This window comes from Pelodiscus sinensis, chromosome 1 (assembly GCF_049634645.1).
Source record: "Pelodiscus sinensis isolate JC-2024 chromosome 1, ASM4963464v1, whole genome shotgun sequence".
Taxonomy (NCBI): Eukaryota; Metazoa; Chordata; order Testudines; family Trionychidae; genus Pelodiscus; species Pelodiscus sinensis.
In genome coordinates, this window is record NC_134711.1 from 236,531,318 (window position 1) to 236,548,579 (window position 17,262).

Consider the following 17,262-nt stretch of genomic DNA (forward strand, 5'->3'; position numbering starts at 1 on the left):
GTGTGCAGCATTCCTCACTCCCTTTCTCTTCCCTTTGAAAATCTATGTGTCCCCCCATCCCCACATACCCTCCCTGTTCCTCAGCACACATTAAACTGCCTTTCACGCTCCCCCTCCATTGGCAGTGGCTACCCCCATAGCCATCAAAAGGAGGACTGGAGAACTTTTTTGTCTACTGGCCCAGAACTTTGAGGAGCATGTATGCAACCAAGTCCCATAAGACCATCCCATTCAGCTGTGGATAAAAGATGGTTGGCACCTGTTCCTAAGACTATGCCTCTTTCCCATGACTTAGTGTGCACAGGTGGCTGGCTGGGTGCAGAGCCTCTTTGAAAACCTCATAATCCAACATCTCCTGCTTGCTCAAGAAAATACAGAGGGTACAAGACTCAGTATGTGATACTCCAGTTTGGTCTAAGTGACCTTCCTCCTTGATCAAAAAGTTTAAAGTTGCATGTTGGAAGCTGGAACTATTAGGGGCGGGGTGCGAGGGAAGGAAGTAGGTTCCTTTATAGAAATCCATGAATCTCACTTTGGCCACACTAGTACAGACATTCAAAAGTAATATTTCTGACTTCAAAAGTTTCTATGGGAAGAAGTCATTTAAGTCTAATTGAAGCTGTATGAGAGCCAGTCCCCCACCTTCCTTAGGCGCCTTTGAAAATCCCAGCCTATGTCTTTAATTATTTATTTAAATGTCTGTATTTATTCATTGTCCCCAGATTGCTCCTTCAAGTGTTAACATTCGTCATAGCGTGTCTCTGAAGTTTAAAAAAGCCTGAAAACATCTGTTCTTGGAAAGCTTTTTCTTCCGCTCCTTTTTGTTCTTTTCCAACAACAAATTTATACAGCTGAGTTGTAGCTCATGAAGAGTGTTTATAGATAACAATGCTGACAGGCTTGACTTGTGTGGCATTAACAGCCACAACTGCTTTTTGTATACAGCAATAACAGTCTTCCAATGACAGATTGCAGATCTGCTTGAGTTTGGTTGGTAAACGAAGCATTTCTAACCCTGGTGTGGAGGATGTGGGGGCAGCTCTGTATTCATTTATGAATGCTATATGTGCTCTGTGACTGTCTGAATTCTATAGCGGATGGACTCTGTCTTACTATATGGAACTAAGGCCTGATTTACATTTAAAAATTAGCTCAGCCTAGCTATGTTACCCAAGTTGTGAAAAAATTTGCACCTTTTGAGCATCAAAGTCAACCTAATCCACAGTGTAGAGGCAGCTAGGATGATGGAAAATTTCTTTCATCTAGGGTACGGCTACACTGACGGAGAGGGGGGCGTTGGAAGAAGGTATGCAAATTGTGCTCACATTTGCATATCTTCTTCCGATTCTTTTTCTGAAAGAAGATTTTCTGATATTTAGCCCATCTACCTGGGGCTAAATGTCAGGAAAAAACCCTCTTTCGGAAGCCCCCTGTACACCTCGTTTTACGAGGAATAAGGGGGCTTCCGAAAGAGAGAGTTTTTCCAACATTTGGCCCTGTGTAGATGGGCCAAATATTGGAAAATCCTCTTCCGGAAAAAGAATCAGAAGAAGATATGCAAATGCAAGTGCAATTTGCATACCTCCTTTGAAAAACCCCCACAGTGTAGCCATACCCGTACTTAGCTCCCACCTCTTGGACAGGGTAGATTAACCCCTTCCATCCAGATAAGAAATATCATAACAGCAGTGCTACAGCAGCACAACTGTAGCAGGGTAGCTGTGCTGCTGTAGTGTGAACATACAGGTCACAAGAATCTGTAAGGAAAAACAAACAGGAAATGAGGCAGTGACTAGACACAGGACACCTCTCAGGCAAATACTTCAAGGGTCATTAAGAGACTTATAGGTGGGCTGTTAATTGGGAATGGCCCACCAGCTGTGAAAGTTAAAAGGCTTATTGTGCCAGAGCTGGGGGATGGTGTCTAAGATCAAAAGGATTGACAAATTTTATTAACAGTTATGGAGTGAATAGAGAATCCGGGGACAAGTTTGGGTTGGTGGAGGGTGGCTACATAATGAGCAAGGTCAATAAGGTGCTGCCTGAGCCCAGTGTGCTTATTCCATGCCCTTTTGCCACATTATATTGTGTACCCGGTGGGAGTAACCCACACACATAGCGGATCCGCATCACCCTAGATATACAAGTTGTGCCCGTACATGGGTTGACAAGTACATATGAAGATTCTGGTGGATGACGGGTGGGCAGGAGGGGGGAGTTACTGCAGGTGGATTTTGAGATACAAACAGAACATAAGGAGTGTGTCCCACATTGCCCCAGATTCATGTGAGTAGTTGTTTTTAGTAACAGAGTCTATATTTAGTTATGAGGGAACCTTCCCTTGAGAGTAGGCAAACCATTGGTAATAATACAGTCTATATTATTAGGGTAAGTGAGCGCCCCACAGTGTGGTATATACTTGTGTCCCCAGTTATTTTGGGCAGTAGTAAAGTCAAAAAGTCCCTCTTCAGAGACCAAGATGGTCAGCAGGCACAGTTGGAAAAATAGGCCAAGACACAGAAAGGCTCTGTGCAAAGGGTCTATGTGGCTGTCATGGGGTGGGGAGAAGGATGGAAGGAGGAAGCAGGGAAGGAAGGTAAGTTGCAGATAGATATCCCTGCACATAGACTGTTCGGTTTTAAAATTCTTGTTCTCTTGTGCCGTGTATTATTCATGCTGTTAAGAATGAATGATACGTTATTGTGGAAAAAGTTGTACGGTTTCTGTACCATGGTTACAGCTCCCAAAGGCAAACATGGAGGTACAGATGCTAAGGCAGACGTGCTGAAGTAACCACAGTTGGCATGCAGGTCCTGATCTGAGTGGCAGAATTGCATTACTCTACCTCAAGAAAGGTGACAACTTGAGACATGTCACCTGTGGGGATGTTTTGAGACCCAGCGAGGGCCAGCAGTGCAGCCACCCCGGTAACTATGACACATGGTATTTTAGTGTCTTTAAATAAAATGAAAACACATAGCATCATCTTCCATTCATCTAAATGCTTCCTTTTACTAACAAGCATCACTTCCTCCTTTTATTGGTTGTGTCATGACTAATTTTGCTTTCATACAAATACCTACCTTTGTCCGACACTGGAACGAGTAATGTGACTATAAAATCTGGGTTTGTTTGAAAAAAAGACTTGTTGCTGAATGTCAGCAGCATCAATGACATGGTAGGCCCAAATGTGTCTGTTTCCTCTGGAATCTTTAGTTTCACAGTGATAAAGTGTGCAAAGAGGGAGTCTAGCCTTCAGGTTAGGAAAGCTACCCAAAATTTTGAATAACGAAACTTTATATGCTGTTTGTTATGAATGGTTTGCTAGCACAGGAAATAGTGTTCTTTCTAGTTTTCCACTTGCTACTTTTTTTTAAATGTCATTGATAGAACATGAATATTAGTTTAAAAAGCAATGATCAGACTGCAGTTATTTGGGAATGAGGGATGTAAATGGTTAATACTTGTGGGTATACTGATACATACGCTTTTTATTCTCAAGTAAATGATCACTGAGTCATGCAGGCGTACGGTGCACAACAAATCAATTCTGAGCTCACTTTCTCAGGGTCAAATAAAGTCCATTTTCCTGCATAAAATTTGAGCTGAAACAGTACAAAAATAATGGTGATGCTGAATGAGACTGAGCCAGTTTAATGTGTGAATCAGCCAGCTGCATTTACAAGGATTTTCTTTTGTCTGTATCCACTAAAAACTAATATCAATCTCAGATCCCAAAAACCTGCAGATCTCAGGGTTTCACTTTCAATAAATGTAACCATCTATTAAAATGTGTCATAACCTTCCCTTTCTTCAGAGTATGCCATATGTCAGTGACTTGCTGACCTTTGGGGGCTCACAGACTATTTCTAAGGGGCCTATGAAAGGTGACTATTAACATAAAGATTCAGATCCCAGAACAGGCATTCTACCCGTCTCATTAATCAAAACTATATGAGTACCCACACCTACAGACAGCGCCATCCCGAGTGAGCACAAGGCCTGGCACAACCTGTCCCTCAGGCATGGGGTTCAGGGCAACCCCCGCACTGCAGGCCATGCCTCTGCTCCACTCGCCCTGCCCCCACTCCACCACTTTCCCTGAACCTTGCCTCTGCTCCACTCTGCCATGTCTCTTCCCACCCCTGCTCTACCCTCTTACCTAAAGCCCCTTCTCCCAAATAACACCAGTTGGGGCACTACTGGGGGCCTGTCGCTGGGCGTCAGCAGGTGTCTTCCCTCCTTCCCCCCCTGCACTCACCACAGCGGCAGGAAATTAAGTGTCTGGAGTCAGGGTGCTTTGCTTATTACTACTATGGCTCAGCACATTGGGCTGGGAGCGAGCTGCTGGGTCACTCCAGCTGCTGCTGCCACAGGGAATGTCTACTCTGCGGTGCTATTTTGGGATACTTTCAGTATCCCAAAATAGCTATTCCATGTCTTTTGAGCACACCTGTTACTTCAAAATATAGTGGGCTCACTATTCCCTGTAAACCTCATTCCATGAGGAGTAAGGGACATTTCGGATAGTGCTTTATTTTGAAATTTGGCACTGTGCTGGCAGTGCAAAATTACAAAATAAGCTATTTCAAAATTAATTTTAAATAAGCTACACAATTTGCGTAGCTTAAATTGCGTAGCTTATTTCAAGCTAAGGGTGCAGTGTAGAAGCACCCACATTGAGCGGGGAGGGTAATCCCCATGGGTGCTCTGAGCCCTGTAGGTCCCATCCAAAGGACAGTTGAGGCAGCTGCCAATGGACCCTCCCAAAATGCGGAGTCTAGGACTGCCACCCTGAACTTTGCTATGGATGGGATGGCTCTGCCTATTGATCAAAGCCCAAAAGTGTTGTCATTACCATAGACGCTCACACTTTGCTGCTTTTTCTCATGCTATGTCAAGTATTGGCATGCCAAGCACATGGAACCTAATAGCTGAAGTTTGTTGTCAGTTTTCAGTTTAATAGTACTATGGTAGGGGTCTGTGGAACACAGGTTCAATTTCCTAAGAGGTCCGCATCTCCCTTTGAAATTTTTTAGGGGCCTACAAATGAAAAAAAGGTTGAAAATAGGGTTACCAGATAGGTTTAGAAAAAATACCAGACACCCTTGATGGGGGGGGTGGACTGGCAGGCGGGGAGTTGGGACAGCACAGCTGGCCCGGGGAGATGGGGGAGGGATTGGGGGCAGCGTGACTGGCCAGAGGAGATCAGGAGGAGGAGAACCAGCTGGCAGGAAGCAGAGCTGGTCGGGAAGGGTCAGGGAAAGCGGGGGGGGGGGGGAGAGTAAGGAGGGAGGCTGGATTAACCCGGGCATGTGCAGATCCCAGGGCACTGTCAGTCCTGCGCATGGTCCGGAGAAGCGCGAGTGAGTCCTGCTGCGGCTCCACCACGCACTCAGGAGCAGGGACAGGGCTTCTCCTCCTCCCCAAGGCGTCAGACGCAGCCAGGGCTCCTAGTGCTGATCGGGCCCTGCCTCCCAGCTACTCCCCCACCCCCTGCCAGGCTTCCATCCAGTGCCCAGCCAGAAATCCAGGAAATCCCAGACATTACACGTGTCCAGTATTTTCTGGATTTTTTTACCGGACAGAGGGCCCAAAAACTGGACTGTCTGATAGAATACCGGGCACCTGGCAACCCTAGTTGAAAAGGACTGCCCTACCTCAAAATATGCCTTTTCCTTTCATTTTGCTGTGAAACTGCATCTTGGGATTCTTTTTTCATCGTCTGTGTTTCATAACCAATTGGAAAAAAAAACAAACACACACTTGATCTGTGATTAAACCAGATAGCCTCGAGTATCTGACAGTGTGGCACTGAAGCACTGTGAAAGAAGTCCTTTCTAATCCAAGATATGCAGTATAGAGTATAGAGCTGGAGGAGAAATGCTCATCCATAGTAAGAAGAGTTTTCTTCCCTGCCACCTATCCAAGCCCTCTCCTTCTTTTCTCCATCATCCCTGAAAGCTCCACCATTTTGCCCATTCTGCGGGGTGAATTAAGGTCAAGCACCTCATCCTTTCCCTCCAGTCTCTTCTCAAACCTTCTACTAAGAGTCAGTGTTCCTTTTGCACCCTTTTCCTAGTTTTGTATCCAATCTTCTTTCTATGGCACTCATGTATGCTTGATACTGTTTCCTTTTCCTTACATTCCAGGCAAACATCCTTTTATTCATAACCCTAATTAAAAACACTCTGCTTCTGTTAGGCCTGTCAGCAGCAATCCACCCCAAGCAGAGACTTTTATTTTAGAGCTTGTCCCATAGTGAGATCAAGCTGTCATCTTGAACAGCTAGCACATTATGTGTAAGGCTGCATTTGGAGTGCTAGACAGGAACTGATCTATTCTAAGTCAGTCTATTTCAACACTAAGTGCCAATGTTATTTAAAAACTTGAGGGTGCTTCCTTTTTTATACAGTTGTAAATACTGTCAGAGATAATAAATGAAAGTTGAATAATTCATGCATAAATCCTTTTAAGAATAGATTAAATATAACCTGTGACGTTATTCAGGGTGATAGGAATAGTTTATTGGGAGTGTAGGAGGGTTAATTGTTCAAATGCTGAAGCAGCCATGTTTGTTGTTGATTCATGGATGATTGAAGTCTGAAGGCAGTAGCTTGCCAGAGCACTTGTATTTGCATAATATCTATAGGTTTTGCTGAGAAATAGCTCTACAAGAGTTACACATGTCTTTGTGCTCCAGCTGTCTAGAGTTGGGGACTTTGCACACATATAGTTACTGAGAAGTAGTCACACATGACTCTCGGTGCCAATCAGAGTAGAGGGAACTATGTAAGTAAGTGTGCAATTAGGGTCAATAATTGTGCAGCACCTTTTCACACTCAGACAATTCTGCTGTAGCAACTGGAAATAGCTAGGAAGGGGAAAGTTATGCAAAAGAAATCACTTTATTTCACATTTCCGGTTTGCAGTCCTCAACAGATATTATGCAAATCAGACTAACTCGAAATATTATGTAAGCCCAAAATATTGCATTTTTATGTTTTAATGCACATTTCAGTGTGTAAAAGCAGAAAATTATAATTAGCAGCAAGGAATCAGAAATCCCATTAACATAAATATTTGTACAAAACAGTTGTTGTTTTGCCATTAAATTTGACGTGTTAACTTATTTGGGCTGGGGTATTTCAGGCAAGTGTTCCCACCTTCTTCCAACCCTTCACCTCCTCAATAAAGTTGGAAATAGACCCACTGGTTTTCAGCGGCACCATTCTCAAGGTACTGCATGTGTCATGTGAAAGGACGTCTGAAATATTCTACCTGTGGCAGGGATCTTGGTTGTGACTTTAAAATACAGTCCTATATTGAGAGCAGTGTTGAGCAGCTCCACTCTTTGAGAAGCGCTGAGGGGCAGAATACTAGCCAGAGCCTCTTGTAGTGGGAGAGTCGAGCCTGGCTGGCCCTTATTCACAGACTGCAAGCCAAGCAACTTGCACCTTACCCATTGTACACTTGTGTAACACCAAGTGCACTGTGGTCTAGAATGTGGCCACTTCCAAAAACTGTATCCAAAACGTCAGTGGAAACCAAAAAAAAATTAAGGATTCCATCACTGAAAATCAGTTACTTGGTATTCTTCATCACTTCTATGTAAATCCATGATATGCCCATGACTTGGACTGTTCTGGTCACTCTATATTTTAAAAAAGTATTCAGATTGGGAAAAGTACAGAGAAGGGAAAGAGAAATGATTAAAGAGTAAGAACATCTTCCATATAAGGAGAGACTAAAAAAGACTAGACTATTACTTTAGAAAAGAGATGACAAAAAAGGGAAGGGGTCTATAAAATCATGAATGGTGTGAACAAAGTGAATAAGGAAGTGTTATTTATCATTTCACATAAGCAGGACTAGAGTCACCCAATTAAATTAAATTTTGCACAAAAACCGGCAGAGCGTCCACACCTCAAGCACGTTATTGCACAAAAAAATTGACAGGACTGAGGGCTTTTGCCAGTAGAGTTATTCCTCTCCCCACGAAGAATAACTCCTTTTTGAGCTACAGCTCTTGTGCAAAAAGGCAGCTGTGGACGCTCCAGAGGGGTTTTTGCGCAAGAAACCCCTATCGGAAAAAACTCAGGTGCTTTGATGGCCATTTTTTCACTTTCTTGCACAAGAGTGTCCATGCGGCGTGGATGCTCTCTTGCGCAAAAGCACATCGCTTTTGTGATGTGCTTTGAGGTCTGGATGCACTTTTGCGCAAGAAGTTTTTGTGCAAGAACTCTTCCGCTAAAACCCTACAGTGTAAACGAAGCCTTAATGTCTAAAGGCTGCTCCCTGGCACTGTGCTATGGCAATACTTCAATAGCTGCTTAGAGGGGAGGAGAGACACTTACCAAATCATTAACTCTACTTCTTGCAGCACTCAAGTAGAGAGCATTTAAAAATAGGGGGCATTTTTGCAATACCTTAGCAATTATATTACTTTTAATATTTAAATACGTGGTTGTCCAGTTGCAATGCAGGAAGAAGCAATAATAGGACAGGTTGACTTCTGGTGGAAGTTTTTTGTGTTGAGGACCATTCTTTTAGCTTTTTCCCATGGTATTACATGACTTGAGGTGTTCTTTTCTGATGTGTTAGACGTGCCGTTTTTTTGTGGTTATGTAAAGTTCTGAGGGACGGGAACAAAATGTGTAATTCATTATTGCATGGCTGCTGAAAATTTCCTAAATTTAATGGTTCATGAAATCTCTTTAGCCTGTATTTCTATAAAGCCAAACATATTGAAGTTTTTTTTTAGGCTTAATCTCATGGGAAAATGTATTGAAACTATGTAGGTTTTGTCTGTGTGGTATTCTTGTTTGAAGAGAAAAGTAACCTTTGCAAATCTGGTTTACTTTGACCTGTTGGAGCAGAGAAAGAAAATTGTGCAGTTTCACTCTCTGGTTTTTGGGCACTAACTCAGTTTCACTAAACTATAGATTACATTTATTTTATTTTCCTAAATGGTTTTACAGATCTGCTATCAACTTTAAAGAGAATGTGTACCTAGAATTATACTGCTGAATGTCAATTACAATGGTATTTTCCTGACTTGCTACATTTTGAGTTTTTTTACACTTTCTGACAATCTAGTATGCAGTGTAGGGTTGAGTCATCTTGAAAGTATCTCATTAATTACCTGCTTAGTAGTAATGTATTATTTAATAACAAGGAGGTATGTTTCTGGGTTTGGTTTTGAGTGTCTTTTGGGGGGCGTGTCACTTTCTGATTTAAACCTAGAAAGCTTTAAACTGATAACGTTACTTCTCCAGTCTTCCTTGGTAAAAAGCACTAAATCCATTTTTGTGTCCACTTTGACACACACTGTATTCGTTTTGAGAAGAGAACAGGCAATTGCTTTGTGTTTGCTTGCATTCCTCTGAGAAGTCACAAAATATAGTAGGTGATCGCCATCAGCTTTCAGTAGTGCTGATGAATCAGTTCAATTTGTGTGCATTAATGAAAGTATTGCATGCAAGAGGTCAATGCCCTATAATAATGCAAAGCCATTAATCAAGATCGTTGTCTTTCTAATTACTCATATACATGCAACCAAATTTGTTTGAGTTATTTATTTTCATTTATGTTTTTGAAGAGACAGTATTTCACTTCTGTACTTTTAGCAATTATATCTGCTTGACCTCAGCCAGGGTATCCCAGATGTGGTCTCAAGAAAACTATGGACGTTATGGAGAATTTTAGAAACATCATGGGTTGTTTTTTATGTATATAAATAATCACTTATTTATTTATATTCTTAAATGTGAATTATTTTCTCTTTTTTGTTAAAATAAATGTATCCACTGCTGTATCTTTAGCTACATTTCCAAATCACCTGAAGTGGGTATCTATGTGAAAAAAATCAAGAAAGATTTATAAAATCTCATCCCCCCCCCCCCCCAGAAAGAGCTAAAAAGAACATTTTTTCCCCCCGAATACTCACAGAAAGTAGAAATTTTGGAAGAGTAGGCAGTGATGAAAAGGAAATTAGCTGAGTTTGAATTTTGGTGATTTAAGAAATTTTGTTTTGTTTTAAAGCTGAAATTTCTATTTTACACTTTCAACTGACATTGATTTGCATAGAGGCAGTGTTACCTGTGAGCTGTGCACTTGGGCCGCTGCCCAGGAGAGCTTCAAATGCCACCCAGCTGATTGGCAGAGTTTCCACAGCTGCCCAAAGCTGGCAGCATGTGTTTCTACTGGTGATGCACATCCGCACATGCTTTGATGCACATAACAAAACTTTTTTCTGCACATAGATGGAAAAAAATAGAAGGCACATTGTTCCTAGACCTTTAGAAGATATGTGTTCTGAGATTAGATTTCTTTATCTTCTGTACTGTTAGGAGTGTCTCTAGATTTATTTATTTACTTGTCAAGATCTTTATTTAAAATGTCACAGTCTTTGGCCATCATGGAGTTATCTACCTCCTGTTTGACCCACCATGATAGGATTTGACAACTGTTTAGCTCAGGCTAGAATGTGCTGCTTTTATCTCACTGTTGTTTTCTTGTAGTTGAACCCTCTTTTCTGTTTCGGACACTTTTCTCATTATTGATTTCCTCAGTTGTGTTCTTTGTTTTTTCTGCTTTATCATCTTAATTGGTCCCTTTAGTCTCTTTTCTCCATCTGTCTTGAAGATTTGTCTCTTCTGCCTTGCACACTACTCTCTGGTAACCTGCTCTTGTCCCATGACTTCAACAACCATGTCCAGGGGTGATTCCCAAATCTGTCTCAGTTCCTGAATTTCTCCTGCTATGTCAGATCTTGCATATCCTCTTTGATATCCCAACACCATTAAATTTCAGTCTTTCCAGAACTGTATTCTTATTTTTTTTCTCCTGATTTTTCTTCACCTTCCATTATTTCATATTGGGTGTGTCTACACGCACAGTTATTTTGAAACAACAATGTGAGCGTCTACACAGCAATTCTTTTATTTCAGAATAATTTCGAAATAACAGATGGCTTATTTCAAAATCTGTAAACCTCATTCCACAAGGTATAACACTTATTCCGAAATAGCTATTTTGGAATAGCAGTAGCATGGATGCTCCACTGCTGCTATTTCGAGATAGCTCCTTCCCAGGGCCATTCAAAATAATTACTTTCCAGTGCCTCCTGGGGCTCTAAATTGAGGTAACCATCCACAGTAGGGAACCCTGCCTCAGATGAATTTTGAGGCTTCCCTGTAGTATAGATGTACTATTTCAAAATAAGCTATTTCAGAAAAAAAATCCAAAATAGCTTATTTTTAAATAAGTGTGCTGTGTAGACGTACCCATTGATATTGTTACCCATCTGTTGAACTGTAGAGCATATTCAGGGCCTTTCCGACCAGCTTTCTAGTGGAAAGAGAAATTAGCGACCTGGAATATGGGTATATTTTAACTGTAACTTATTTTATGTATGTACCCAGACACCAGTCCTGAAATGGAATGATCATACATCCTGCAGGCAATCCCTTCCTCCAGGAATAGCAGCCTAATTTCAGGGAACAACTCAAGAATTGACTTCATTTGGAGATCGAGGCAGACCACAGACTCTCCTGAGGCTCTCACAACTCCTTCTGCTTCAAAGCTTGTATATCCAAACTAACATCACACAGCATATCTTCCCAAGACTGGTCATTTGTTCTCAAGCTAAGAAAAAGGTCTTAGAGGATATCTGTGAAATGGTGCCAATTGGTGGCACCTCCCATAACAATATGATCTTTTCCATCTCCCAGACTCTCCACCTCTTTTTAATTTTGATTCTTCCATTCATTCTGCTCCCCTGCATGAAGTCCCTCATTCTTTCTGCTTAATATTGCTCAATTCCGCTGTCCCCACAGCTCAACCTTTTGTCTGGGCTCTGATTGTGTCTCACTTCGTTTATCATAACCACTTCCAGTCTATTCTCTCTTCTCATATTCCCTACTAACCACACCACTTTTATACCAAATGCTACTACAATGGCTTTTTTCAGGCCCCTCAACCTATGTCTACACTATCACAGAAAATGAACCTAAGGTACGCTACTCCAGCTATGTGAATAATGTAGCTGGAGTCGACGAACTTAGGTTGAGTTATCACGGGAGTCTATACACTGGGAGGGAAAGGGAGAGAGAAGGGTGTTTTTCCCATCAACTTACCTTACTTTTCTGAAGCTTCAGGGGGTAGCCAAGTTAGTCTGTACAGAAAAAACAACAAATGGTCTCGAAGCACTTTATAGGCTAACAAAACATGTAGATGGCATCATGAGCTTTTGTGAGCACAGCCCACTTCTTCAGATGACCAGAGTTTTGAGTTTAGGATGTGCAGGGAGGGTGAGAGACAGGGAGCTTCCTATGTCAGGAAGGTGACTATCAATTGACTTCGATTCTTATCTGCTTCATTTTAACTACCCAATCTTCAGATACTTACTGATTCCCTGTAGCTCTCTGTCTTCCACTCCTCTGCTTTTTTTTTCTCCCTCGCCCCTTCTCTCCTAAACTTAAAACTCTGGTCATCTGAAGAAGTGGGCTGTGCCCACGAAAGCTCATGATGCCATCTACATGTTTTGTTAGTCTATAAAGTGCTACCAGACCATTTGTTGTTCTTACTTTTCTGATTGAGGACAGAGTACAGGGATCAACTGCAGAGCAATCAATTTGGCAGATCTTCACTAGACCTGCTAAATCAACCACTCATGGATTAATCTCAGCATTAGTCCCTGCTGTAGTGCAGAGGTAGCCTCACTCCTTTAATGCCTGGTTTCATAACTGAAAATACTTCACATCACTTAAAAGACCCTCCATACCTTCATTGCTGCTCTCACCTCAGATCTATTCCCTCCTACTCCCCTACTCATTCCATATTCTTCTCCTGTTCCTCTTGCCTTACACCTCCCTTTGTTTCTTTTCATATGCTCTGCCTTTGTTCTTTCTGTCATGCTGCAAACCAGCACTTGGTCTCTGTCTCCTCTGAAAATCAGCTTCTTTTAAAAATCTTTCCTTCTCCTTAGCAGTAATTTCTCTTTGCTCTCTCATGCCTGGACTGTGATTCCATGCAATAGAGTGTAGCTTTGATGCCAAGGCAGATGTGATGGTCATTATGGGCACGTGTTTAAAATTCCACAAAGCATCTGTGTGTTACTGTATATACTCTCATTAAGGGCATTGAGGTGTCTTCAACTAAGAGAATTTAACTCGTTTTTTATACTAACATTCCAGAACATCTTTTTATTTTTATTTGTCAGTAAGAGAGTTTACAGTTCCTTTATAATTGACTCCTGAAATGGCCAAATTGCTAATAAATTAACTCCCTATTCTGTGAGAGCAATATGGTTGGCACACAGTTTTTATTCCGATTCCTTTATTTAGCATGCCAGCTGGTGCTCAGTGTGTGTGTGCATTTTTTAAAACATCTTTCTAAAGCTGTTATCAGAAGCCAGCCTTGGTATTTTGAGCCACAATGTGAGGCCTCCCTAATTGGTTTTCATATTATTAGCATCAGAAAAATGGGGGTGGGGGGGAAATGTACAAAGTTGCAGAGAGGTAGCTGTCTTAGTCTGTTTCTGCAAAAACTACAAGGAGTCCTGTGTCACCTTAAAGGCAAATACATTTCTTTGGGCATACACTTTCATGGACTGGAACCCATTTTGTCAGATCCCTGCATCTGATGAAGTGGTTCCAGACCACAAAAGCTTATGCCCAAATAAATGTGTTAGTCTGTAAGGTGCCACAGGACTCCTTGTAGTTTTTGATAAATGATAAGAAAGGTATATAATTTTCATTTCCCTTTTAGAAAGGGATGGCTGGGGAAGAGTCTAACATGCTTGAATTATCCTGCCTTCTACTGAATGATTCACTGCATGGGGAAACTCCACACAGCCAACCCCATCCCCAATTGCTGTTATACAGGAAATTAGTACAGTGATTATAACTCAGAGTTGGAAGCCCACATGCAGCACAAACATTAATGTTGTCAAATGTGAACCAGTTTTGTCTTCTGTTCAAAAATGTTTATCCTTCCTTTACCTTCTCCTCCCCATGTATTTTTATGATCACTCAGTATAAAGAACAATGACTGTTTCTAAAGTGTGTGTATGTTTTTCTTTAGGATTTTGCGCTGTCAAAGGTTATGAGCCACCTTGAAAGCTGAAATCATTTTGTTCTTGTTCGTTGAAACCTGCTAATTTTATAAACCACAAGCAAAAATAGTAAGGCAGCTGCATAAAGAGTTTTCTCACACGGCCCACCAATAGCTCCACCCTAGTCTTGTAGTTGCAAGGGGTAGCTCAGTTGCTATCAGCTGGACTGGAAAGGTTCTAGCAGCAGCAGCCAGACATTTTGTGTATGGATCTAGTCTTACAACCTATGTGTTCAGTACAGATATGTTGTTTAACTTGTCATTTCCATTCATTAATTTAGCATAAATAAGTAATGTTCATGTTACTTTTGCAAATAAATAAAGTGAAAGCACGTCATTTTTGACTGATTTTTTTTTTTTTTTTTTTTTTTTTTACTGATGCCCAGCTACCACCATTCCTTTATAAAAGAAGCAATGAGGTTTTTAAAAAATATTTTTGTGTAGTTTTTAGATAGGTATGTTTTATATAGCGGGCAAAATCAGAGCTTAATATGCTTGTTAGAACTAAGTTGCAGCTATTCATTTTAACACCTTTGCTACTTGCAAATTACCACAAAGCCTGTTGTACGTGGGCAAAAGTTGGATTGTTAATTGACTGCTTCCTTGTGACCAATGAAAGTAGCCAATAATTCAGAGCAGTTCTGCAGTTACAACGTTTTTTTCACAGCTGGTGTGTGTGTACGAAAGCTGTAAATTAAACCTTTTTATGTGTTACTGAATTTTTGGTGCTCTGCAAAACGTGGGGCCAATAATGAGCCTCTCTTCAAGCTTCCTTTCCCTTCTCTCAAATCAGAAACTCGAGTCTGTCGCATACTTTCTCTGTCCTGATATTATAACTGCTTTTAAATTACCTGCGAGGCATTGGAGCAGCTTATGTCAGCATCTGTTTCCTGTTTTTCTACAAATTGTTTCTTTCAAGGTTGTTTTTGCTTTTATCATTCCCTCTTCACACACAAAAGAAACAGAACACTTATGCTTGAACTCAAACTCATCTTGACTGTTCAAGTACCTTTCAGTCCTCTGCCTTCATGGTTTCTAGAAGAAGTACTCTTACTAGAAGGGGGAGAATATTCTATACGCCTATCATTGTCCTTTCATCTTAGACTCCTGATATTTCAGCTTGTATTGCAAAAGAACTGGATTGGGAATTATCCATTCATGAATCGGTCTCCCACAATATTCTTGCCAGCAAGTTAAGAGACTATGGATTGGATAAATGGACTGTAAGATGGATAGAAAGCTGGCTAGACTGTCAGGCCCAACGGGTAGTGATCAATGGCTTGATGGTCAGGTTGGCGTTTGGTTTCTAGCGGAGTGCCCCAAGGATCTGTTCTTGGACTGGTTTTGTTCAACATCTTTATTAATGACCTGGATGAGGGGATGGATTGCACCCTCAGCAAGTTCGCAGATGACACTAAGCTAGGGGGAGAGGTAGATATGCTGGAGGGCGGGGAAAGGGTCCGGAGAGACCTGGACAGATTAGAGGATTGGGCCAAAAGAAATCTGATCAGGTTCAACAAGGACAAGTGTAGAGTCCTGCACTTGGGATGGAAGAATCCCAAGCATTACTACAGAAAAGGACCTGGGGATTACAGTGGATGAGAAGCTGGATATGAGTCAACAGTGTGCCCTTGTAGCAAAGAAGGCTAATGGCATATTGGGGTGCATTAGAAGGAGCATTGCCAGCAGATCCAGAGAAGTGATTATCCCTCTTTATTCGGCTCTGGTGAGGCCACATCTAGAATATTGTGTCCAGTTCTGGGCCCCCTACAATAGAAAGGATGTTGACGCATTGGAGAGGGTCCAGCGGAGGGCAACCAAAATGATTAGGGGGCTGGAGCACATGAGAAGAGTGAGGGGGGATTTGATAGCAGCATAACACAAGACACAGGCATAACACAAGAACTAGAGGTCACCAAATGAAATTAATAAGCATCAGGTTAAAAACAAACAAAAGGAAATATTTTTTTACTCAGTGCACAGTCAACCTGAAGAACTCTTTGCCAGAGAACTATGGGAAGGCCATGATTATAATAGGCTTCAAGGAGAAAATTTAAGAATTCAGGAATTCATGGAAGATAGGTCCATGAATGGATGTTAGCCAAGATGGACAGGGATGGTGTCCTTAGCTTCTGGAAGCTGGAAATGCGTGACAGGAGATTACCTGTTCTGTTCATTTCCTCTGGGGCATGTGGCATAGGCCACTGTTGAAAGACAGGCACTGAGATAGATAGACCTTTGGCCTGACCCAGTATGCCCATTCTTATGATCTTATTCCAGATTAAGTGTGTGTCCACAAAGGGAGTTTATCAGTATAACAATATTATTTTATATTGATATCTTACCTTATACCATCTAACTTTCCTACATAGACCAGTCCTTAGAGATTTTCATTGAGCAGAGCAGCATCAGTGTATTACAGTTTCATTAGAATTGATACAATATTTACCAAGCTGCAGTGTGAAAATCACATTTTCATTTATAAAAATTGCATCTTCCCTCAAGTGGAAATGACATCTGTTTTACCTACTCTCCACTTCACCAACTACTGTAGATTAAGCTGCTGTAATCATCTGTGCAATGGTGAGTTTTGTGTATAAGTGCACACGTGTGAGAGAAAGAGGGAGAATGCACATGTGCTCATACAAAAGCATACTTGTGGTAAACCGAGGATTATATGTTGACACATGGTACAGTGTAATTTGACATAGTGTCAAAGAGAAGTGAGTACTTTTAAATGAATCTAACTCTTGCCTTTTGACTCTTCTGGATGCATTTCAAACATGAGCTACCTCAGCATATCCTCTCTCATCACTTCACTTTCTATTTTTCCCCCTTTCTTCCTTCCCCCCCCCCAAAAAAAATCAACAGACTCATCTATTCAAAAGGGAACTTGTTTCAAAAGGAAGAATCCTGGAGGCTGTTTTGCCTTTTATTTACCAATAAGTGCTGCATCCCTTGAAAGCTTTTAAATTGTGAAATCTGAAACTACATTAACTTTTATATTAGTTCACTCTTTGGGTGGGGTGGGAACATGGAACTTAGAGCTGCAGACTTTTCATCTTAAAAGATTTCTTGCTTGAAGGAAGTCAGAGCAGGGTGAGACAACCGTTCTAGTTGCATTCTGTCCCTCTGGTATCACAT

General features: G+C 41.4%; 1 protein-coding gene across 2 annotated transcripts in view; it reads left to right on the forward strand.

Moving 5' to 3' along the window:
- RASA3 (RAS p21 protein activator 3) overlaps positions 1-17,262 on the forward strand; it is a 173,255-nt gene that overhangs the window by 111,465 nt on the left and 44,528 nt on the right. The gene's annotated exons all lie outside the window — the stretch shown is intronic.